Here is a 27,012-nt window from a genome sequence, read left to right on the forward strand (position 1 = left end):
AACTTAAAATCTTGCAAAGGCAAAGTTTAAGGTGGATGTTTGTTAAAGGGTGGAGCCTAAAGTGGGCATGGTCTGTGGAAAGTGGTCGTGTTTACTTTTGTGAATCACACCGCAAATTTAAATAAACAGACTAGGATAGCTCATTTTCCTTTCTCATTGAAGCTGTTCCCAATTTCTGCATTAATAAATAGTTTTAATCAGATGTCAAGAAAACATCTACTGCACTAAATAGTATTTGCAAACACTGGTATGACTAAGGCACAGCATATTTGGGTAGGCTCCGGCATGCACAATGCACAAAGTAACTTCAATGTAGGTAAAGGTACAAAGGTACAGGTCGAACACAGCAGCATGTATTACATTTTGAAAGTTTTCAAAAGATATTTACTGGAGAGTAACATGAAGGCTGGGTTAGCCAAGTTTAAATGATGTTACAATGGATATCAGTCATTATTTATCCATTAAAGGAAAACTATACCCCCAAAAAATGTAGGTCTCTATAAAATATATATTGCATAAACAAGTTCATATTTAAAAGCCTGTTTCATCTTAATAAACCAATTTCATAAAAATCGACTTTTTTAGTAGTATGTGCTATTGGGTAATCCTAAATAGAGAATTGCCATCCCCTCCTGGGATCATAGGATTCACAGTGCACACCAACAAGATGTTAAAGTTAGAGCTGCATTATTTCCTGTCAGGTTATCTCTGAGGGAGCACACAGACCATCACCAAATGGTGGATCAAGGGAAAGAATGTAAAAGGGCAATATTTACTGATATATATATATATATTGCAGTTTGATGAGATTCTTTAATAGGTCACTTAACATAATTTAAACTATCTGTTGGTTAAGTATTCATTTGGGGGGTATAGTTTTTCTTTAAATAACTACTAATTTTTATAGTCTACTCTTTTGTCATGGGAAAATGTTGCAGCGTTTCTTAATCCTAAAATTACACACATTCTCCTATTAATTATCACTTCCTTTTGCAACAAATAAATAAAATGTGCTTGGACCTTGTGTCTCAACCCCTTCTTATATTAGACTGTAAGCTCATTTGGGTAGAGTCCTCTTTACCTCTTGAATTGGTTATTGACAGCTTTGCATGGTTATCTGTATGTTCAACGTAAATACCTATTTATTGTACAGTGCTGCATAATATTTTGGCTATAAATATGTACTAATAGTTAAAAAAAATATATTTCTATTTTTATGAACTTTTTAAAACAATAGGTGTTATTTGAGAAGCTGAGCATTTTTGCACCCCTTTAGGCACATGGCACACATGGCAGGAGTCGCCTGCGATATATTTCCACTAATGTGGGTTACTAGTCTCCTGCAAATACTTTACCACTGGCTAACACTGAAAATGCTGGGGGACGTCTCGACAGCCACAGTAGTGAAGACATCCCCTGTGCTATTACCCTTACCGCTTTAGCATTTGCGCCCCAGGGTTATGGAAATGAACTGTAGAATGTTTTCACACAGACACAAAAGTAAGGAAGCCAACATTGTACAGGTATGGGACTTTCTGTTATCCAGAATGCTGGATAACAGAACTGCTGGGACTTTCTGTTATCCAGAATGCTCGGGACCTGCGGTTTTCCAGGTACAGGATCTTTCCGTAATTTGGAACTCCATAACTTAAGTCTGCTAAAAATCATTTCAGTATTGAATAACCCCAATAGGCTTGTTTTGCCCCCAATAAGGATAAATTATATCTTAGTTGGGATCAAGTACAAGGTACTGTTTTATTTCTACAGAGAACAATAAAATATTTTTGAAAAATTAGAATTTTTTGGTTATAATGGAGTCTATGGGAGATGGTCTTTCCATAATTTGGAACTTTTTGGATAACGGGTTTTTCAGATACCTGTAGTATATTTTATTAAAACAATTTTTATTTCTGTAAATAAAGCCTAAAAGTATTGCGCCTTGTTCAGGCCATCTTTACATAACTGGAACACCAGCTCCACAAAAAAAGCTTGTCTTATATTATCTCAATATAATATGCAATTATTATATTATCATTATTATTATAATACGTGAACATCAGAAAAACTGTCAAAAAACCCCAAACACTGAAACTGAAAAAAGTTCTTGTCAGGAACAACTCCTTAAAGAGCAGAGTCTTAAAGAGTTTCTTTTTAATAGGTAACTTGATACTTACAGTGCAAGAACAGCTCTCGTGCACTAAAAAATGCCATCTCCATCCTATTTCCTAGCACTGCTTAATATTATATTCCTCAAGCACTGTGCAGTTTTAGACTTTTGAACTATTGTGCACAAATGCAATACATTACAGAAACAATTTTTTATGTTTGTCTGGGGTTTTGTTTTTTGTTGTTTTCTACCTCAACTTTAATCAACTGAACAATTAAACGCCATAATAAACTGTGGTTGCACACTGAGGGAAAAAAAACCTGGAGGACAACATATGCATAATCCAGATACACAGCATTTTGAACTATACTTTGAGGACAATTTTCTACAAAAGCACAGGAACCTGAAAATTATACAGGGATATCCTGCCTGGGACAGATTTTTTTAACTTTTAAAGCAAACATAGATAGAAAAAAATACAAGTGCTCCCCAGCTCTAGCTGTGCAGCGGAATGAAAAGGTCTACAGGAAATTAACAGCAGTGGTTGTGCTTTTTCTTGCCAAGACAAAATGCAAAAACAAAAGGGTCTCTATTGTCTAAGACACTGTGACATTTGAACTCTGAGCTACAAATTATTAAAATGTAGCGCACCTCATAAATGAAGCACTGCTGAGGTGCTTCACAAGCTTCTGTTTGGGATTCAGTCTCTAACTTGCTCAAGAGAAATAAAAAACTACAAAATGCAAACTGGTATATAAAAAAATGGGAATATATAAATGTATCTACATATGTGTATCTTTAATTACCATCACTATACTTAATGGACAGCACAGTGTTTGGGAGAAATATATCTATTGATCTCTCCTGACAAGAAATATCTGCAGAGATCAGAGCAATCCAAGGGGCACAGGTTTTTAGTGGTGATTTGCTGACTACCAATATTAAAACCAAACACAGACAAAATGGAACAATAAATGCTGAAACGGCACATATTTCTGCCATATACCCTGCAAACTGAAGTGTTTCTTCTCCCTACCCCAGAAAGGTAAATCCAGCAAAGGGACTGGACCTATTTCAGAGCCATTCAGGTTAGTTTCCCTTGGCAGTTCTGTAATTTACCAGGTGTGTCTGGGGAACACCTTGTGGTGTAGAGCTTGAGGCTTTAAAGGAGAAGGAAAGGCTAATAAAGAGTTAATCTCAAGCTGCAGGCATACCTTCAGTTGTCTCAATAGTGCCCTTAAGTCTCTCCATAATTCACCTGTTCAGAAGATCTGAAGCCAAACATGGAGAAAAAATGCTGAGCTGGGTAGAGAAGATTCCCATAATGCAACACTCCTGCCCAGACTTGGCGACTTGGGACTGTAGGCGGAGCATGTGCACAAACAGAAGCGCAGCCGACAGGAGAGAGAGGTGACATGCAGACCCGGCAGGCTAAACTCTGGTGGAGCGAGTAGCGGGGGGTGACATGGTGGGTGAGCGAATAGCGGGGGAAGGGTGTTTGGCGGCGGCGATATGGTGGGGAAGCGAGTAGTGGTGACACGGTGGGGGAGCGAGTAGCGGGGGGGCGGCAGCGGTGGTGACATGGTGGGGGGAGGTAACGGTGACACGGCGGGGGAGCGAGTAGCGGGGAGGTAGCGGCGGTGGTGACATGGTGGGGGAGTGAGTAGCGGTGACACGGTGGGGGAGCGAGTAGGGGGGTGGCGGCGGTGACATGGAGAACTTTACATGCAGACTGGTGCGGGGAGCATGGGTTTGTGGCAGAAGGGGGAGCATGGCAAACGCAATTGTCAGGCAAACATATGAAGGGAGGGGTTTGTGAGCAGCTGCGGGAATGGGGGCTGGCTTGTGCTTTTCAGGAATAGCCCATACAGACATGCTGGACAAGATGGCGGCGTCATTCACTGAAACAAGTATGTAGGTTCTAGTATGTGTATCTCTGTAAATCTTTCATTAGGCAAGCCAGAAGTTCAGGGATAGAGAGATCTGCTGAAAAGCACTGCTGTGAGTAACCCTAAGCTGCAGACTAGTTGTATGTATGTATAAATGTATATTTTTATTTATATAGCACTATTTATGTATGCAGAGCCATACAGCAGAACAATAAATTAATTAACAGGGGACATTACAATATTAAAAACAAACAAATAAAAGATTACAGGCTAAGGGGCTGATTTACTAAGACACGATTTCGAATCCGAATTGGAAAAATTCCGATTGGAAACGAACATTTTGCGACTTTTTTGTATTTTTTGCAATTTTTTCGGCATCTTTACGATTTTTGCGTAAAAACGCGATTTTTTCTGCGTCTTTACGATTTTTGCGCAAGTTTTTCGTAGCCATTACGAAAGTTGCGCAAAGTCGCGATTTTTTCGTAGCGTTAACACTTGCGCGCAAAGTCGCGCCTTTTTCGTAGCGTTAAAACTTAAAAGGCGCGACGTTTCGCGCAAGTTTTAACGCTACGAAAAAATCACGACTTTGCGCAACTTTCGTAATGGCTACGAAAAACTTGCGTTTTTACGCAAAAATCGTAAAGACGCCGAAAAACTCGCGGTTTTACGCAAAAATCGTAAAGACGCCGAAAAAATCGCGTTTTTACGCAAAAATCGTAAAGACGCCGAAAAAAATCGCAAAATTACCGATCATTACGAAAAAAACGCAATCGGACGCATTCGGCCCGTTCGTGGGTTAGTAAATGTGCCCCTAAGTGTCAAAGAGTCAAGAGGAAGGAGGTCCCTGCCCTGTAAAGCTTACAGTTTAGTTCAGCTGAGAATACTACTGCTGGCTGTAATGATTCTATGCCTGTGAGTGCACTTTTAGGAAGCAGTGGATGTGAGCACATGAGCTTTTCTCTGCCTGCATGTGCCCTGTGTGCCAATAGCCTTACTATGCATTAAAAATATGTTTATGCTCTTTAGCCATGGGGGAAGCCTTCCTAGTTGAAAATGGGCTAACATTTAAATAGCAAATAACAGATATGCTGCTTGGAATACAATGGGTTTAGTTCTTACACAGGACATCCAAATCCTTTCACCTCCTTTTTACCATACCATGTTAAAAAAGCCTGTCAATTCTGTCTTCTGATTTTGTCGTTGATATAGAACATGTTAGTTGTTACATAAAGGAAGAAAGAATTGACTAAAAGTCATACCCTTTAGGGGCTACATCTAATTACACATTTTCAGGGCTTTTGTTTCAGGTATCTCATAAACAAATTGACTTCTCTAGATGTGAACTTAAGGTGGCCAAATATGTTAAGATCTGCTCTTAACACAGGTTGAGGTAGGCCATAAAGGATTGATCCGATCTCTTGGCCCTTGAGCCAAACAACTGAATCACAATTAGGGGATGAATCCTGACAGGATTTCTAAATGTGCCAGATCAACATCTGTGCGTTTTTTTGCCCGATATCAGTCGGTCAGGACCCTCTGAGGCCCCCATACATGGGCCCATAATCTGCAGCTTTAATCAGCAGCTTTAATCGGCCCATCTACGGCCAGCTTTAGTCTTGTATATCAGACAAGTAGTTTGTACAGGTATAGGATCAATACCAAGGGTATTCCGGATAAGGGGTCTTTCCGTAATTTGGATCTCAATACCTTAAGTCTACTAAAAAATCAATAAAACATTAATTAAACCAAATAGGATTGTTTTGCATCCAATAAGGATTAATTATATCTTAGTTGGGATCAATTACAAGGTTCTGTTTTATTTCTACATAGAAAAAGGAAATCAGTTTTAAAATTCTGAATTATTTGATTAAAATGGAGTCTATGGGAGACGGGCATTCCGTAATTCGGAGCTTTCTGGATAAGGGGTCCGATACCTGTACTAATAGTGCAGTGTAGAATGCAACACTGCACCCATGCAAATGCTGTTCACAGAGGGGCATACTATTTTAACTTTAGCACTGCATTAAAACACTGATTTGCTGCATAAGGAGTTGTATGTAAAGCATAGGGTTGCACTGGTACAAACAAGTTGACTTGAACCTAATGCATCACACGCTATTGCTAAAAAATGAGCAATTTAATACTGATGCCAGTAAAACAGTGACACAACTTGTGTGTGATTTACTAATGGGGATGCTAATTTTAATTTGCTTTGGTAAATTATATGCAAGTTGTGTGGCACGATACTTAACACTTTCCTACAATTATGCTGGAATTCTGGAAAATAATGTGGCATGCTGGATAATAACATGGTGATTTGTATTTGTTTTTTGATGTCTGTTATCTCTGTATTGCATATATATATATATATATATATACATAACATAACATACAATAAAGCCTCATGGTTCACTCAAACTAACCTTTAATAAAATGGCATTATGGTTTAGGTTTGTGAAGTACATTACTCTGCTCAGAACATAAGAGTTGGGGGAAAAGGTTCCATCAGAAAAGTATCAGCCATACAAGTTAGCTGGGAGCATTCCAAGACTCTACATCTGCTTGGAAGGAAGCCAAGTAAGAGATACAGTTACTCCATGAACAGTACAAGAGCTTTCCCAGGACTCTGTCTCCAGAAAAATAACTCACTTTATTTCAGCCTTGGCCTGGGCAGCCCTGTAAGGACATAAAGGGTGTCATTTAACCCCTTTAAAATACTGCAATGCATTACATACTCATTCTGCACAGAATATTAAGCAGCGATAGTATTGTATTTAAATTTAGTAGAAAGCTAACACAAAAGCCTGTGCTGGGGTTGGTTCATGAACTGTACACTATATTAACCAAGGTACAGGAAACTTTTAGCACTTTTAAAGGAAATTTCACATTTACAAATCAGAACTATAAGACAGAGAATACCAGACCCTATAAAAAACATAAAAGTTTACTTTACGAAAACTAGTCACAGCTCTAAGCATAAAAAAATGAGCGCAGGACTGTGCCCATTCAACCATCATAATCATAATTCTTGCAACTGCACAAGCTCATCTATACGAACACTCAATGGCAATTTCCTGGCTGCTCTTACACCAGTAAGCGTGTCAGGCACAAGAGAGGCCTGTAACAGCTGGCTTGATCTGAAGTTTACACACAGGGCTTTGCATGTTTGTGCCTATACAGTAGGTGCATGGATTGCACACAGTTGTAGGTGTATACTCATGCACTCGTCTCACGGGTGCAAACTGTGACCATTTGTATATAAGTATCTCAACATTTTGCTCCTGATTGTGAAGGCTGCAATTACACTGAAATAATGATAAAGTATCTTATACTTTCAGTGACAGTGATATATGTTTTTTTTTTTTTGCTTGCAATTTTTCCTTAAAATTAACTTTGTATTAGACTGCATTATATATTGATATTTTGAATTAGCAACTTTTCATTGGTTTTATGTGTTATGTGTTAATTATTTGAATTCGGTTTTTACCAGGACATAAACTACATGGAGTTTGTATGTTTTCTCACTGCATTTGTGGGTTTCCTCCAAAAATATAACAATAACAATAAAAAATGTGACGGTTTCTTGTAATTTACAAAAATTTACATTTTTTTTACTGGAATTGAGTGGAAGGAATTACCCCTCACAAGATATTAGGTGCTGCCTGTATGAATACCAGAGAGTCATCTACATTATGAAAACACTTAGAAGTATGACAACTTTTATTATTGTCATTATGCACATCTGCTTTACTGATTTTTCCTTGAAAGAGTATTTTTCTTATTAAAATATCTAAATGCACTTTCCTGCGACTATCCTATTCTGAGAAATGAGAAGGAACCTGACTCCTACACATTCTGCTGTCTATAATCACAGCATTATCTTTGAGGCTAAGCATGGCTTATTCAATACTGAACACTAATTGTATAAAATATAAATAAATGCAAGGAATGTTCGGATTTTACAGAGAATGTGCACTGAGGCTTAAAGGAGAACTAAAGTTTAAAGTATACATCACAGGGCCCCTGCAGAGGTTACCCTTCCAAATCCATTATTATGTTGCCCCTATAATATTTCATGTCCCACAATATTTTATTTTGCTTACATATTTGTGTGTGATCAGATTATTTGGCCATTGAGCATACCACCACCAATAAATTGTATGTGTGCCATATGTTTATGCAGGAAAACCAAAAAGTGTACATGTATAAATAGTTGTTGGCAGGGGCATAGCACTATGTCTTAGTTCTAGCTTGTTCTATATCCACTAGATTCCTTTCCAATGAAGCGCACAAGCCACAAGGATGCTAATGTTTATTCTTTTCCTCCAATATCTGATTGAGTATATAAGGGGCTGCACACTATACAGTCATTTGTGCAGGGTGCAAGGCTTCTCTTAACTTCCTCATCTGCCAATGCACAATGCAATGGTCAACAGGTTGCATTAGCACATTTTCAAACCTGCCCAATATCTGAACCAACCCATATATCCATAGTACAAGGATACTGGTCAGGATCAGAGGGCCAGATATATGTAAAGATTATCTTACCGTATTATCTGTGTGTATGGCCAGCTTAAACATACCATTTTTACTCCTTCCTTGGGTGGAGGAGTAACCATAACTATGGAAGTGAATAAGATCAAATTCTGGGAGTGTCTGACAGGTGTTTGCCCACTCAGTACCAGAGTTCAAATCACCTCTCTTTACAGAATAAACCAGTGGAATAGCAATCAAATTAAGCAGTAAGCTGAATATTTATTATGTTAGAACCCTTCCTTGATCATAAATGGTATTTAGATTATGTAAAATTATGCTCAAGTAAAATGAATATCCATTTATATATAGAATTAGTCAAATAATGATTTTTTTTTACACCTGAGATTCTAATGAAGGTATGTGATCTATTAAACAAAAAAATATCCAGAAAGTTCTGGAATACAGGAATTCCTTTTCTTAAACTGTTCTATTTAAACAGTTATTCTCAATATATGACTGGTTTGCTTTTCCTCGAAAATAATACTACAGTGCCTTGTACTTGACGAAATAGATTTTAATTCATGTTGATGGCAAAACAATATGGCAAGTCACATAATTCACATAATAAGATCCCCTACCCAGCAAAAATCTTAAGGATTCCAGATAATACAAATTTAGACCGATCACCACAACTGCTTTAAAATTCAATCATGGTATATAACAAAAAGTTATTCACAGTTTACCATGGTACAATCCTGTTAGTGACTGTTTATTCTGATTATATATGCTTGCATGCACTTAAACAATAACACATTCAGTTCTGTCTGTGGAATTAAAGATAAAAACACAGAAAAGCATCTGACAAACATCCAAACAATACTGTTTAGTTAGTGCATTTGTGAATTTATTCTAATTGGAAAAATGCATAATCCAGGAACCAGTTCTTTTAAATTGTACTGTGACATTTAATGCCTCTTTTTCCCACGTACTTATCCTCATTCCAGGAATCCTTTTGTTTTAATTGGTTGCATTCATGTCTTAGCAACTCTACTTCAGATTCAATTGATAGGGTGTTTTAAAGATGGATGCTCTTTGGCTGAAGAGGCTTTGCAGGATGTTACCATGGCAATGTTACTTGGTACAGCATAGAACAATTGATTTAGATTTAGATTTTAAGTATTTTGAAACCAGATCAGATTAAAAAGACTGTTCAAAATGAGACTAATAAGTAATTTAATGTCATATTTTAAATTATGCTCTGAGTTCACAAAAGTATTCTTTCTAGATATCTAGTCATATGTTCTTATCCAAAGTTAGCTGTGTCATAAGTTGAGGGACAACCATTGGAATTACAAAAAACCAAAAGGATCTGCAAAATGCACAGATCATATAGCCATCTATCAGTCAATGTTTTATGAATGTCATTTTAGATGAGGTGAGATGAGATTTTCCAGGAGTTGTAATGACCTTATCAGTATAAAAGACAGGAAAAAAGTGACAGTACAAAAGTCCTACCAATGCTCTATTGCCACTAATGCCTAAACCAATCAAACTGATAATTTACACAGAGCATATTATATAATGAAGAAAACCCTGACATAAAAAAGATGGCAGATATTTACAAAAAAATGCCCTGTATACTTGACTCTCTCGTCCAATACATTAAAGTTCATGAGCTGTCAGTAAACAAAATGCAAGGGCAGAAGTATATAAAGTTGACAAACTCATATAGACAATTAGGTTTCAGTCTGAAGGCTCAAGCAATCAGAAATCAGGCTCTTAGTATATCATAATAACTGACATTTGACACCTTGGCACTTTGGTTTTCTTGATAAGGAACAAACCAGAGATGCAAATATCTTATAATTTTTGCACTAAGGGGATTAAAGTTAAATCTCAGCATGTCACCTTCACATTCTCACTCCAATAGTAAGTAAGTCATACATGAAATGTTTTCAGGAGCTACTGCTCACCAATTTATTGTTCAACTGCTTGCCAACAAAGAGCCACATTACTGGCTCCGAAGTGAAACTTACCATATGGATAATAATCATATATTATAAAATTAGAAATGCCACTTCAAGTGTCTCTCTTGAAGTTTGATTAGAGCAATGCTTAGTAGATGATTTTAATGATCTTCACAGAGGTAAACCGTAAACCTATGTTTTGAGTACTTTTAAAATTGGATATAACTTATAACTTATAATATATATATCAACCTAAATTTGGAGCCATTTATGATCTCACCTGTACTTGTACTGTGTCTATTGACCAACTGTTGCTTCTCTAGAACAAATAAAGACATTGGTTCAATATTTTAGATAGGGTAAGGGCTTATGTGAATATTGTAGCTTTAGGGAGGTTGGAAGTTACCGCTGAAGGAAAAGCGGCAATCTCTTTGATAGGAAATAGATTGCTAAACAACCTGTAAATCCCATCCTATTCCAATCCTGCCCCCTCTAAAAATTATTTTTGATCTATAAATTGTTAACTTAATTAACTGTGTTAAATGGGATCACAAATAATGTACTGATAAGTTTGTATAGTAGAGCCAGTGTATCCTCCATTCTAAGGAAGCTAGCAATTTAATTACAGCAGTTTATTGCAGATTTGCATGCTTCTTGGCCTGCAATTTTACATATATTTTACCACATAATAGAGAGACTGACCAGATCCTGGATTAAACTTTATAGTGTTAATAACAAAAAATGGAGGAAAAAAAAAGCAACAGTCATATAACAAATTAAAATAATTAAGACAAACAACCACATTCAAAGCTTCAATATCCGTCTAGACATACGTATTATGCCCATTAATAATGGTCCACATTTCTCTTAAGGACAAACATTTTTCCTCAGTTTCAGACAAATGGGGTTAAGCGTCTCAAGCTATTCTTTGTTGTTTTGACTTTGACGATTTATGCAAATCAAATGTTAATTAGAGTAATTGTAACTTAAATCATGCTTGTGTAAACCTCTCTTTTAGTGGAAAGTGTGGGAATCAAGACAACTGGTACTTATGGCAGCTGTACTAACTCAATCCTGAATGCACAAAATTCCAAGATCACTTTCATGTCTTCACAATTGTTTTTTATGAGGTGATAACATTTTTACAAATACCATCATTTTTGCGTTTTTTATATTGTAAGTGACAGTCTGACATTTTACAACTGGCTTATTGAAAACAAGAAATGAGCAGTCTGGCTGTAACGGACATTAAATCCTGAAAAGAAATTCAGATGCTAATGAGGTGAGAGAAGCCACAGAAAGTTTTGATAAATGCTACACACATCTAACTAGAGAAAAATGCTACACACATTTAACTAGCCGATAATCACACTGACTGCATTTTGAGCAAAACAGTATTCCAACCAGCTGGAAAAAAAGATATATAAATATATATATATATTTTTTTTTTTAGCAGAGGGAAAAATCTGAGGGATATCTTATGCCGTCAGTTATGCCGTCCCAGTTATGTCATAAGAAAAAGACTCATCTCAGTGCAACCCTCCTCCGAAAAAAGGCTGCTATAAATATTCTCAATACGTAATTTACCGTAATATGAATCTTTCAGACATTGACAATCAGGTAAATTATACCAATTAAACGCTATATATAACATGTACAAGCACCTAGATAGTTTATATTATAGCATGCCCATGTGACCTTACCCAAAAAAACACGCATTAGAAAACGCATTAGAAATTACTGCTCAGCATTACGAGTGGCTTTTGACTCGGGTATTGACTTGGTAACTGAACCCAAAAGAAGTGGTGACTGGTCAAAATTGTTGCTGCAGAGGGAAACCATATGGATTCAGACCTTCGGTACCGTTTCTTCATGAGGACTGTTTATTTGTGCCATTTCCTTATAGTTGCTAAATCTTGTGATTTGAATGTATATTTATTAATGTAACATTGGTGGGAGTATTTCTGAATTGTGTTTAAACCTGTAGGTATTTCTTTTTTGGGGGTAAATAGATGGTCAGCACCCTGGCTGTTACAAAATAAGTCATGAATAGGAATTCAGGGTCCCAGCCTATGTTATGCTGAAATCTTTGGTCAGAGAGAAATGCAGGCCATTGTGGGCAGGGAGAAACAGGTTTTTTAAGACTGTCAAAGACTAGTGGTATGAATCTCTTCATTCAGAGATGTACCTGATGTTCTCTAAATCTGTTAGCTAATTAAAAATACCTCCTAAAAGCCAATTTTAAGCAGGACAGACCTATATCTTAGACCCAAGATTTATAAGAGAAAGAGATTTACTGGAATGTCAGCTGAACTGGCCATGGATTAGGGAGTAACTGGGAACAACTGGGCAGGGCCTAGGCAAATGAGGCCAAATTTAGGATTGGCTATGAATTAAAAAGTAGAATTAATTAAATCTGCGGCATTGCACACTTTAACAATGATAATTCTAAATACCCTAAAATAGGGTTCATATGACATCAGAATGTTTGTCTTAATAAGCAAATTTCTCAACAAAATATATCACCACATTTTCCCCAATTCATTCTTGATAGACTAAGGGGGAGATTTATCAATCCATGAACGGTCCGATCATTTGTTCGATCAGACCGTTCGTGTTTTCTGCGACTTTTTCGTACCTTGCGTATTTTCGCCGATTTTTTCATTATTTAACGCAACTTTTCCGTACTGTGCGTAAAAAAAACGCGACAAAATCGTTGTGTCGCAACGAGTAAGAAAGTTTAGGATTCATTCAAGCTTCGGTATCGTGACTTTCCTTGGGCCATGTTGGAGCTGCAGAGTGCCATTGATTCCTATGGGAAGCTTCAAAAATTGTGCACAGAAGGATCAAAGTTGGAAAGGTTTTCCTGCATTTTGTGATTGTTCGGATATGAAAATTTCATGACTTTCGGATCACCAATACGATATTATCGTGAGTAATACGATTTTTTCGTAAGCATATTCGTGATATTTGCGATCATCAGAAATTATCGTATCTAATCCGAATTTTTCCCATTCGGGATTCGAACTCGCGTTTTAATGAATCGGCCCCTAACTTTGACATCCTTTTAATAGTCTCTTTGGATCATGCACTATTATAAATCTCAGCACTTGGGAACAGCACACTCTGGTTGGCTGTCAAGTCAAGTGAATATTTCAACCAAAGAGCTAATCTTGCCACTTCACAAACTTAATATGCATAATTTCATTAACCATTATTCATTATCATTAGCTTTCAACTCTTACAAAAGTGCTACTGCAGGAATCTCCCAAACTACATATATATAGCCCCTAAGAAGAAATACTAGAGAAGTATAAGCACCGCTGTATTTAGTCTTTCTACACATTAGGCATAAAAGACTAAAAGAAAGTATTCTTTTACAGAAATAAAACATGGCATCTTCAAGAGCTTTCCATGGCTGCCTTCATTTGAGATAAGCCTACATAGTTCATTGTGGGACATGCAAGCCCTTATGTATTTACCATTGGTGCTGACTGTATCGTTAAGTGATTATTGAACCATGTAACTTGTGCACACCTTTTTTTTTATTCCACTCTTTATTCCAGCTTTTTTTATTACTTGTATATTATATTTGTAAATACAGGTATGGCATAAGCCAGAGATCCCCAAATAGGGCTCACAAGCAACAAGTTGCTCACCAACCCATTGGATGTTGCTCCAGGGGGCCTCGAAGCAGGTGCTTATTTTCAAATTCCTTGCTTCAAGGCACGTTTTGGATCCTTAAAAATCAGGTGCACTGCCAAGCAAAGACTCCTGTATGCTGTCATTCTACATAGGGACTACCAAATAGCCAAGCATAGCGTGTATTTGGATATGGAACTTTTTGCTCTCAAAATTTTTTTACATTTGATTGTGGCTCACAGATAAAAATGGTTGGGGACCCCTGGTTTAAGCTATATAAAATATTAGCACTGTGATATATAAAAACAACCAATAACTAAACTTTAGCATTTGTTTATTAATATGCAAGTCAAAGATACATAAGCTGCACATTTAACTGCATGTAGGAGTACCTTCTTCTTGTTAACATATATTCTAAGGCAGAGTTCTTATGCAGTGATTATCTCATGCAACATAAAATAGCAAAGCACCAAACAAGGTTGTCTTAAATGAGATGAAGTTACAGTTTAAAATGTAGACCATAATAAAGAGACACTGGAAGCTTCAGTTGTACAATTAAAGAAAGAGAATGCAGCTTTTATTTGAGACAGATAACACCTAACATATGGAAAACACAGATATATTCAAAGGATAATTCCAGTCATAATAAACATAGTTATATCATTACTCCAGAAGAACACTCTGCCATCTGGAACTGAAATATCCAATGGTATGGACAATATAAAGTCATTTATTTCTGGGACAAAACTAGTAGCAGAACTATACATCCACAGGCCCAAGGGCAACATTTGCAACTGGAACCCCCTACCCCTAAACACTCCACAGTCAAGTCACTGCCATCGCCTCTGGACCCAATAGTGAAAGGTGGGCTGAGGTGGATTGTAAAATGTACATAACTTTTAACCAGTTTCAGTTGTTGTTTTTTCAGTATCAGCACTTAACTCCAAGGAACTGCCTCAGAAAAGGATATATGGTTGGACAATGGTGGTTTAGCACAAGGTTGATAAGTACCAGTGGTGATCTGCAGTTATAGTTAGATCACAGTTTTAGTATTTAGTACGAGTCTGTCCTCACAAGGAAGGCCTTACATTTGTATTCTTCAAGGACTGAAAATATGAACTAAATTGCAGAAAGCCATGTTGGTATCCCTGATTATGTATCAGTCCCTGTCATGTTTTAGTAATTCAGTGGTTTTCAGACTTTATCAATTAAAGAGCACGTAAGCACGTCAGTGGACCTCAACCACTGATGCTACAAAAGTAGCTAAAGGCCTGTGGTTGCCTTGAGCTGAAACAGAACCCCAAAACATGTGTAACATTTCTACCCTACTTATGATTTAATATTCCTTTAAATAAAGGTATGTTCCTTTTTGTGTCACATGAAACCTATTGAAGCCAAGTATTGTTCCCTGTTCAGTCTATCAGGCAAGAAATCAATTAGAATTCATGGAGAAATATCCCACATAAATTGAGATAAAGGTGTAAATGTAAAACATTATTATAAGGAAAAATTGGCTTAGTGCAAATGCATATTTATGTAGTATAATCACTTTGAATTCTTAAATATATGAATAAAATAAAAATGATTGGCAATATATATATGCCTTAATTTTTTCATTCTCTTTCTCACCATGTAAACTTTCATAGTGATTCACAATTATTATTTAGTCCTTTATAGACTGAATTTCACAGACATTTTTTACCCTTCAGCTAGCAGTATTTATTATTCAACATTTTATGTGAAGAAATTCCAACTCTGTAAAATGAGCAAGAGGAGAAATGTGTGATGTGGCTCTGAAATGGCCATTTAGCCAAATTGCATACCTGTGCTGTGTCAGCTATATAGCAGATTCATCTCATTCCATTGGTCTAATGGATAGCAATTGAATTTAATTAGCAAAACTACTTTGACTTAGCCTCATGCCGTGCTAAATGTAATGAAATATTTCTTCTTCTCTTTACCCAATAACTGTGAAAGGACCTTTACCGCATTCCATCATTGGAATATTAAACGTTATTGAACGCAGTTTATATAGTGACATAGTTACCTCTGTATTTACTATTATTTCAGAATTGTTACAATACACTATAACCCAAAAGAGAATTAAAATGATGATTCCAATGTTAAACACTGTATAGATTCAATTACCAGAATGTCTCCATTAAAAGCACTTTTATAGTATGAATAAAATGCAAATCCTCTTTGTGGATCAATACTAAAACATAATTCCATACTTCACTGTGGAAAAAAGAAGTCAGTGCCTATAAATTATTTTCCTCTTAGAGCAAAAGAATCAAGTTTCTTTAAAAGTCATTCATATATCCTCTTCCCTTTAAATTGTATATTTTTAAAGGACCCTAAACTTTCGTTGACCTAGGTTATAAAATTTCTGGAAAAATCATATTGCTGTAAGGGAGGCCAAGTTACTACGCCAATTAATAGGCATAAACATTACACTGCAATATTGTGCTGCTTTACTATTACTATAAATCAATCTCAGATAAACTGAAGCGGTTGGGGGGAATATATTGTATATCTTAAATAAACAGTAAAATTGATAAGGTGCAATTTACTCATATATTTAAACTGTACATTACATGAATATTTAGCTGGTGATTGTGTCTAAGGTTACATATTCTGGGAAAAATGTTTTTACTGGTCCAAGAAAAAAAAACAGATTGCCATGCTATGATAATTAAGACATTTTGTTTTCCCATCTTGTTATTCAGATAGATTATGAATCCACGGTGTAACATCTTTCCTGGTTTTGAACCAGGAACCCAGCGCTTACTATGTTGTTTGCCTTACCTCTCACCTATTTGAACAGACTGCTGGATTCCTGGTTTACTTCAATGATATCCTTAATTTTTCCCAGAATTTTCTGGGGTAAGCTTCAGTATTTGTGTCTTGGGTTTTGGCTTTAGACATTCATGCCAATCATCCCAAGATCTTGGGTTTTGGCTTCAGACATTCATGCTAATTCTCTTAAAAAGCAATTTCATGCTTCCAATTCTGGGAAGCCTGGGCCTAAGGCTCATGGAGAGAGTTAGTCGCCCATGACAGATCTCTGCTACCACATGCGATTAACGGCTCCAAAATGCCTTTCCACCAGTAACAATTGGAGTCACTGGTGGAAAGGCCTATGCATCACTTGGCTTTTCTTTCAGATCCTGACTTTGTAACCGTGCTGCTTTTCTGTTTTTGACCTGGTCTGCCTGACTCTCATTCTTGTAAACTGTCTCAGTCCCCTTCCTACAATCTGGTTCTCTTGCTCGCTCAGAACCTTTGCCCTGGTTCCCTTGCTTTAAGACCCGGTGGCACTCGAGTAGTGGAGGGCTCCACCCAAAGCCAAAGGTGGCCGTTATAGGCAGAAATGTGAGCTGCGACTGGGACCTTGGCAACTGTTCTGGGTTTTGGGTTACCCATAGTGACACATGGGTTTTTGTTGTTTGCCTTCTCCTGGTTAAATAACATCAATGTAAATTGATGGACCTTTGTCTTTTTTTTCAGTCACTATGTTGCTATATAAGAGTGGGTAATACCATGGTGCTTCTTTAAACAGAGGTGTTCTCCATTGATGCCATTAGAACACACCCATTTTCTGCAGGATTACCAATCCTTGTAAAATGTTGACTAAATGCACCGACGCTATTTAAATAAAGGCTAATAACTACAATAATGTAGTCCAACAATGGAGCAAGTAGAACAAATGCACTATTAGTTTATTAGACTTATTATTAGTTATTTTAACATATAGAAAGGAAATTCTGCACCCTTTAAGAGATTTGTAAAAAAGTGAACCATTGTGTGCTGAATAAATTTTCACTGTATTCTATTTTCTAAAAAAATCTCCAATAATGCACAGAAATATTAAACAGCTTGCATTTTGATTTGGTACATGACAGATTAACAAATGGTGGCTAAGAATTTGCTCTTCTCTAAAGGACACTCGTTAAGGTTTCTGTAACCTTGCATTACATTAGGTTATGTATCTGCAATTCCCATTAGACACAACTCCCAAAGGTGAAAGTTCCAAACCTTACTGAGAAAATAAAGAACAAGGTATGAAACTTTTGTACACTAGAGGTTTACAACAGGGTTCCAAATAGCTTTAAAAATAGTATGTTTTTCACTGTCTACTTTACATTATATTTACAATTCAAAATGAATACATTAACTAATGCACACGGTTATCTGCTGTTACAATGGAATGTCCTTATCACACAACAGAACACTAGCAGTACTCAGGGGAATAGAGGGTCTTTTGTTGCAGGTCATTTTCAAGGTCAGAGTCAGACAAGGACTGCTGTGATTGAAGCACACTTCCTTGTAAGATCAATGTCTTTTCAATATTTTCAAGTTTCAAGTCTACACTCACCACAGCTTTTAAACAAATAATATATCTAGGTTCACAACGGTAAACTGCATAATAACCATACAATATTATATTATTCTTAACCCATGCAGTGCCAGAGCATTCCTTCACATCCACTCTTAAATGTTGTGGCATCTTTCTTTGCTGCAAAGTTTTCATATCTATCAAACAACACTGTGGATATTTGTAACAGTTAACAGAGTTCTGATGTTCATTTCTTCTAACACTCTCTTAGAAGACAAAATAAGGGGGTCCTAAAAGAGAATGAAAGATCAAACAATGCAATTCTCCTCAAGGCTTTTTGTAGGAAAGCACAGTAGAAACACTACCAAATTCTATCTGCAATAGCAGAGATCAGGTAAAAAGAGACCTAAAAAAAGCTACATGTTATTTAAAAGATTAAACCAAAAAAAAAGTATCTTGAATGACTAAAATTATATGAACAGATATATAATGTAAGATTATTTTTACAATGACATAAACATGTTCATAATATCTGCTTATTCATATTTTCAGGCCATTCTTTAAAATGAACTGTATATATCCTATTTTACATAAATTAATACATATTACATTTGATATAGTGTTATCATAGAATCCCCAATAGCATAACCACATATTTAAACCCTTGAGGGTAATAGAGTCACAGACATCCAATCACAATGGTTCCATTGAACTTATTCAGTTAGGTGTTGGCTGACACCGACACGTGTAAGAAGGTATGATCCACTGAAGAAGCCTATCGGATGGTGAAAGGTTTTCATGGAAAACTCAGAAAAGTCCAGTTGTTTTAGACTTAATTCTACTAGATACTGTATACCATGACCTGGATGAATGAGAGTCTTCATAGACATAACCACATACAATGAACTGAGGATCGATACCTATGAACAGCTGAAAATAACCATAGTGGTTTCTTGAAATGTAGTTTTCCTATTTTAACCATCAGTCAGGGAAAACATCCTTGTGAAAAAGTACTCAGCCTACCAAAGTATTAATATGGTCCTACTGCCCCAGTCAAATTGCATAGACAGATCTCAATGCTTACTTCAAAACCTAATATATGTGACTTTGTAAGACCTGCAAAGTATGTCAGCATTTCATAGGTTCTTAGGAGGTGGCTGGAGCAATGCTCTATACCATTTTTAGATTTATAAAATAGTACCTATTTTTAATAAGTGAAGCAAGAAGACATCCACTTTTGAGGAATACCATTAAAGGGAAACTATTTTGAAAAAGAAAATTTAATACAGGCTTCATGTCATGGAAATATGAATATCTCTAAATATAACCAATTAAAAATTGTTTCCCATTTCTAAAATATTTATGTTACTCTTCACTACATCCTCTTAGCAATCTGTCTCTCATTATTCTCTCTTCATGCAGAAGTCGAGGTCAGATTTTGATTGACAGGTAAGTCTAATAAATCTTTTTTGGGGGGGTGCGCCCTTTCCAAGCAATGTGTTAGAGCGATCTCATAAAACAGACTCCAGCAAAAACAAAATCTAACGAAACAGACTCTGGCACAAATCCTGTATGTAGAGAGTATTTCTGGTCATTTTGAAAGAGTGAGATTTAATATATCATCTGTCTATCAAAAGGGAGCTATTACAACCAATTGTCAATCAAAGCCTGACTCCGACCCCTGCATGAAGAAAGAATGAAGAGAGACAAATTGATGAAAAGGGGATTGTGAAGATTAACTTTTTATTTCAGAAACAGTATTGTTAATTAATTATATTTAGAAAAAATCTTATTTCAGTGAGATGAAGCACATATTCAATTTTAATTTTATGATAGTTTTCCTTAAAGGGATTGGCACTATAGGGTTACCACCTCCCCCAGATTTGGAAAACCAGGCAGGATTCTCGAAGATTGACGCAGCAATTGTCCAATCGGCAATTATTTTTCTTGACTAAAGCTGGCCATACAAATTTAAGATCCAGTCATTTGGCAACTTTATCAAACAAGCAGATCTTTGCTCGATTTGGCCACCTATGTGCAGGGCCAAATTAGGCTTAGGACTATGCAGGCCCATCAGTAGAGGACCACATGAACGCAACAATGCTGTCCTCGCCCATTGCATTTTCATTCCTCGAGAAGTTGACAACAGAAGGGGTTGATTAAAAAGGGAAGACCAAAGTACAAAGCAACCAATTATTGATCTGCTCTTCCATTTTTAAACTATTTAGCTAAAGAATGATCAGTGATGACAGCAGGGTTGCAAGAAGGCATGAGCAGAACAATTGATAAAAAATATACCAGAAGGAATAGTGCGAGAATAGGAAAGCAGAGAATGCTAAAAATACCATCTTTTTAATAAATGCATTTGGCTGAAACAATCGAAATTCAGAGAATAGTTGCTGGTATGTCAGATAACCATTTGTGTATCTCTGCTCCCATGTTTTACAGATAAATGTACAGTGTGGGGACTACAGATGGCCTCATTGCTTGGTTTAATGAGTAAGAGTCCCCTGCCACAAGCCAAAAAGCTGCCAGGCAGACACCATTCAAGTATTATCTTACTACAGAGAACAGACACTAATGTTGCTTTAAGAGGCAGTCATTTTTTAGCCCTTTTACATAGCTCAGCCATGCATTTCTTTCTTCCAACCTCCATTCCCACCATCTGCATACACTTTCACAACAAACCATCACAGCTGTCCTTTTTCACTCTCAAATACACACTCCCTCTTTTATATGTTCAAACAATCTTAAATAACAAAAATATGCACTTCCTTTTATGCCATCCAAATCACTAGGCCTTCCTCCTTTCAGAATGTAAGCTCTTTTGAGCTGGGCCATCTTTACTTCTGATATTGTTATTGGTCGTATTTTGCTATGTAGTCTGTAAGTTTAATGTATATACCCCTTTACAGTACAGTGCTGCAGAATATACTGGAACTTAAATAGATATGTTATAAATTATTATAATAACAATGATAGACCTTCATAACACAAAATACAGCCTTGAAATAAAATTAACAAATTAACAAATTAAAAACAAATAGATTGATTCACTTTATATTTGTACATTTGCTGCAGAATTACACTGGACAACTCAATGTTTATGATACATTGGTCGTTTTAATGTTTGATCTAGTATCTTGAAAAAGATCTACACACGATATTGCCAGAATGGTCAGTGAATTCTAGTCAGATCAAGCCAGTTGGTCAGAATAATTTGATCAATCTATCCCAGTGGCATGCTGAGTTATCTAACTGTTTATGTAGTAAGGAAGTAAAACATACTGCAATTTTACATCGCCTGTTCCAAATCGATCAAGAATTCATATCTACAGAGCTGTATGGAAGTTGAATATGAATAAAATCCCTGCAATTAAAAGTATCTGATTAAAACTGAAAAACTTGGACACAAAGGCAATTCTGTTATATAAGATATAAAATGCATTACAAAAGATGAACCACTGTGTTTTTTAAACTTTTAAACTTTTTAAACTCACAGACATTTTATAAATAAGTTTATTTAATTGTTTTAAGCGTTGACTATTTACACCTAGTGCTTCACCTCTTCTGCATGTAAGGATGATTACATGATCGTTAGAAGGGGACAATAGTTTCAGTAAGCATTCCATATCATTCTGTGTTCAACCTTATAAACAGTTGCACACAAGACATCTGCCACATCTAAGAAAGTACTGAGCTAATTATATGTTTTAATGAAAATAAACATTTTAAAGTAAGTGAGGTGATTTGCCTGCATAACCCCTGAATGCAGTATAAGCTTCTTTATGGGCTTGAAGGCCCCAATTCAGCAGTTAAATTCTGCCCAGGTATGGTCACCCTAAGACTAAAGAATAAGCAAACCTTTTCTATTAATAAAATTACTCTAAACAGCCTCCAGAATTACTTACCTTTGTCCCAGCATTCTGTCTGACCTGGTTCCTCAGTTAGATGTTAATCCTTTCCTTTGTTTCCTTGTGCAGAGTGAAGCCCCGCCCCCACTTTCTGTTCAGTTCTCTCTTCAATTCGACAACCTGTTGTCGGAGTGAAGAGCCTTCTGCGCATGCCTTGAGGCAGCAGGAGCCAGTCTGTGCATTAGCAGGGTTTTTTTTTGATGAGAGACCTGAACAAGAAGTGTGGGCGGGGCTTCACTCTGCACAAGAAAGCAAAGGAAAGGATTAACATCTAACTGAGGAACCAAGTCAGACAGAATGCTGTTTAGAGTAATTTTAGTGATAGAAGAAAAAAAAAAAAGGTAGTATGATGTAGAGCAGTGCTGTCCAACTGGCGGCCCTCGACCCCCCTCTGTGTGGCCCCCCACCTGTCTGGCTGCTTTGATGGCTTACCTTTGTGTAAGCTTTAAATGGTATCAGTACTGTGATTAACTGCCCCCCCTGCATGGTTCATACCTCAGATTCAGGCTGTATACCCTCTGTATTGTTTAAAAATATAACACCCTGTGTTGTTTACACCAGGGGTTTCCAACCTTTTTAGCCCCGCGGCCCGGTAGGAGGCACAAAATCTTTTCCACGGACCGAGGGGGGCGGGGCGCAGCGCGTAATACATGCGACGCGCTGGGGGGGAGGGGGTGCTGCGGCCCACTGCCATGCCGTCCGCGGCCCGGAACTGGTCCGCGGCCCGGCGGTTGGGGACCCCTGGTTTACACCTTTTAATCCCTGCATTGTTCAACCACTGCAGTGTTCACACCTCAGGCTCAGGCTGTAATCACCCACATTGTTCCCCTGTTCACACCTCAGACTGTAGGAGCAGTAGAAACCCACAAATAATTCCTGCACACTACAAAAAGAACATATACTGAGGTGGTACTGCAATTAAAAAGTTTTTTAATATATAGTTATTGTGCAGACTGTAGGAGCAGTGCCAGCATTGTGTCACTGTATGCTGCCTGTGTGTGCTATACAGCATAGGGCAAGCAGAGTATGGCACACACAGGCAGGGTTGGGCAGGCAGATTATGGCACACAGGCAGGGTAGGGCAGGCAGAGTATGGCATACACAGGCAGGGTTGGGCAGGCAGAGTATGGCACACACAGGCAGGGTAGGGCAGGCAGAGTATGGCACACACAGGCAGGGTTGGGCAGGCAGAGTATGGCACACACAGGTAGGGTAGGGCAGGCAGAGTATGGCACACACAGGCAGCGTAGGGCAGGCAGAGTATGGCACACACAGGTAGGGTAGGGCAGGCAGAGTAGGGAAGGCATAGTATGGCACACACAGGCAGGGTAGGGAAGGCAGAGTATGGCACGTTTTTGCTGTACTACAACCATTAATATGGGTATGGTCATGTGATAACACGGGTGTGGTTTCAAGTGGGTGCAGTTTCAAAAAGGGGAATGGTCAAAACTGGCTTCCATTATCGGCCCTCCACCACATAGGTCAGAAAAAATCTGGCCCTCGGTACCACAGAAGTTGGACAGCACTGATGTAGAGATTGCTATTCTGAGACAATTTGCAATTGGTCTTCATTTTTTATTATTTGTAGTTTTGTAATTATTTCACTTTTGTTCAGCAGCTCTCCAGTTAGAAATGTCAGCAGTTATCTGGTTGCTAGGGTCCAAATTACTTTAGCAACCAGGCATTGGTTTGAATGAGAGACTGATATGTTATAAAAGGACCTTTAAAGGCCTTAAAGGTCACAGTTTTCAGTACACCACACTGCAGTGCAGAAACATAGCTGCCCTTTTTGTATTAAAAGTGAGACCTGCCATTGTGTTTCCACTACCAAACTAAAATGAAATCATATACCACATTTGTGGTACCACATCAGTCAGCTTATTAAAGGTTTGATGAGCACTCTCCTCCCTCATATTCTAAAACAGATTATCCTTCATAATATTATTCTCGCCTTCCCAGTCTTTCTCTTTTTTAACTGTCAATCTATTCTTGCTGCATGGAAGCAACATGTGATTCCATGTAATCTTCATAAAACATAGTCTCATCCAATCAATAATGGTAAAGATATTTTCCAATGTAAAACCTAAAGAATGGTCACATGGATATGTGTATGTATATTTTTATAGCACTTTATGTGCTATAAATGCATTGTATAGCAGAACACTATCCTACTTCCAGTAGAACAATCAGGGGTCAATACAATAATAAAGACAAATAAATACAAAGTACAGTTACATAAAGTTTACATTCTAAGAAATGTCATTATATAAAGATGAATGGAGATGATATTGTGTAACTGATTGGATTTGCAATTTGTTAGAAAAATTGTGGATACTATCAGCCATACTACATAGTGTTTTTGAAGGTGTGCAGATCACATAATACACAAAATATTACACAGCACTACTATCCATATCCAAATGACTGTGAATACATGGCTACAGATAAGGCCTTATATAAAGTACATGTATAGGACCTGTTATCCGGAAACCCAGGATCCAGAAAGTTCAGAATTACGGGAAGGCCATCCCCCATAGACTCCATTTTAAACATTATTTCCTTTTTCTCTGTAATAATAAAACAGTACCTTGTACTCAGTGTCGGACTGGCCCACCAGCATACCAGGAAAACTCCCGGTGGGCCCAAGTGTCACAGTGGGCCCTCCTGCTCATGACTATTTGCCTTGTATGCCTACACCATGGTCATCACTCAATTCTATATGAGAAGAGCAGAAGTAATGGAGGAAAGGATAGATAATAATATGTAAAAAGAAGTAATTAAGAGACTAAAGAAAGTGAGTGAATTGAGAAGGGGAGAGTGGGCCTAAGGCTTTCTGGTGGGCCCTTGGCACCCCAGTCCGACACTGCTTGTACTTGATCCCAACTAAGATGTAATTAATCCTTATTTGAGGGAAAATAATCCTATTGGGTTTATTTAATATTTAAATGATTTTTTAGTAGACTTAAGGCATGGAGATCCAAATTACGGAAAGATCCCTCATCCGGAAGACCCCAGGTCCCGAGCATTCTGGATAACAGATCCCATACCTGTATGACTATGTGCACGTACCTTCAGTATATTGCACCCATCATCTTTATATCATCCTCTACCAACTATGCTCAGCATGTAAAAAAGTGAGTTTATGGCAACCTGTGCTAACCACTAACCATAATGCTCAGTGAAAATGACAACCCCTAAAACAGTTTGCACTCCTATAGGCATTTTTAGAACTTTAAATGTGAAAAAAAGCACAATACGACCATTGCTGTGACGATATTTCCCCAGAAGGCTCCTAACAATAGCCATGTTGTTGTGCAGCAATCAACTACAAAGAGCTCTTTCTTAAAAGTTACTTGAAACTGGCTCTTTCTAACAGAAAAACTGCAACGCTGCTGCCTAAAACAAAATGAGAGCTTCATCCTATTTCAACGTAAGCTATGTTCAGGGAATGTCCAGTGGTCTGGTATTTGCAAACTTAACCCACATGCTTTGTAGATTCTATATTTTTTTAAATGTCAATTTTTTTATGGTTGTAAGACTACAGCTGTGTAATTTTAATGTGCATTTTGGGGAGATTTCTATTAACACGTTAGTGCAGAAGTAACCACACTTATTTTACTGTAAAAGTTGGATGATTATTTAAAGGTAAAAATAACATATTTAGTGATAAGCTTTAACTGCAATTTATCTTTTCCTAACAGAGTGCAAAGTACATCTTTAGAGCTAACGGCATAAAGCATACAGTTCTTGTCTGTGTAATTAAAAATTATAAATATGTGAGGAATACACAATACTGAAAGTCATGGCTGTCTGCATGCCTTAGCTAAGACATACATATAGTATTGTGTTAAGGTTTTTATTCAAATGGCACAATAAAAATTAATAATTAGGGAGGAGGATGCCTCAATTTATTTATAGATTAACATTCTTTTTATAAATGATATATCTCAGAGTAAGTTTGTCACAGTAGAAACAAGCTATAATGTAACAAATGGTGTTGTTCACACTGGAGTAGAGGAGCTTAAAGGGGTTGTTCACCTTTAAATTAACTTTTAGTAGAGAGTGATATTCTGAGACAATTTAGCAAATGGTCTTCATTTTTTATTATTTGTGGTTTTTGAGTTCCTTATTTACTAGCTTTCAATTTGCCATTTCAGCAATCTGCTTGGCATTGCCCAAATTACCCTAGCAACCATGCATTGGTTTGAATACAAATAGACGGAGAGCCTGAATAGAAAGATTAGTAATAAAAAGTAGCAATAGAAATACATTTGTAGCCTTATAGAGCATTTGTTTTTAAATGGAGTCAGTGACCCCCATTTGAAAGCTGGAAATATTTTGAAGAAAGAGGAAAATAATTCAAAAACTATAAAAAAAGAAAAAAATGAAGGCCTTGGGGGGCCGGGATAAGAAATCCGGCACTGGGGACAATACAATAAACAATCCAATGTTTTATTTACCACTAGATCCTTCCAACGTACATGAAGGCACCCATTCAGATTAGAAAACAGGAGGTTCCATCTTAATATTCAGAAAGGGTTTTTTACAGTGAGAGCTGTAGGGTTATAGAATTCTTTCCCTCAATCAGTTGTACTTGCTTGTACATTAGATAGCTTCAAGAAAGGGTTAAATGCTTTTTTAGCAAGTTATTCTTTTTTTAATCTATGTTACTTTTGCC

General features: G+C 37.1%; 1 protein-coding gene across 5 annotated transcripts in view; it reads right to left on the bottom strand.

Moving 5' to 3' along the window:
* The window catches only part of nfia (nuclear factor I/A), a 246,950-nt gene that overhangs the window by 200,860 nt on the left and 19,078 nt on the right, over window positions 1-27,012 (bottom strand). The window lies entirely within an intron of this gene.

The sequence above is a fragment of the Xenopus tropicalis genome, chromosome 4 (genome assembly GCF_000004195.4).
Source record: "Xenopus tropicalis strain Nigerian chromosome 4, UCB_Xtro_10.0, whole genome shotgun sequence".
Classification (NCBI taxonomy): Eukaryota; Metazoa; Chordata; class Amphibia; order Anura; family Pipidae; genus Xenopus; species Xenopus tropicalis.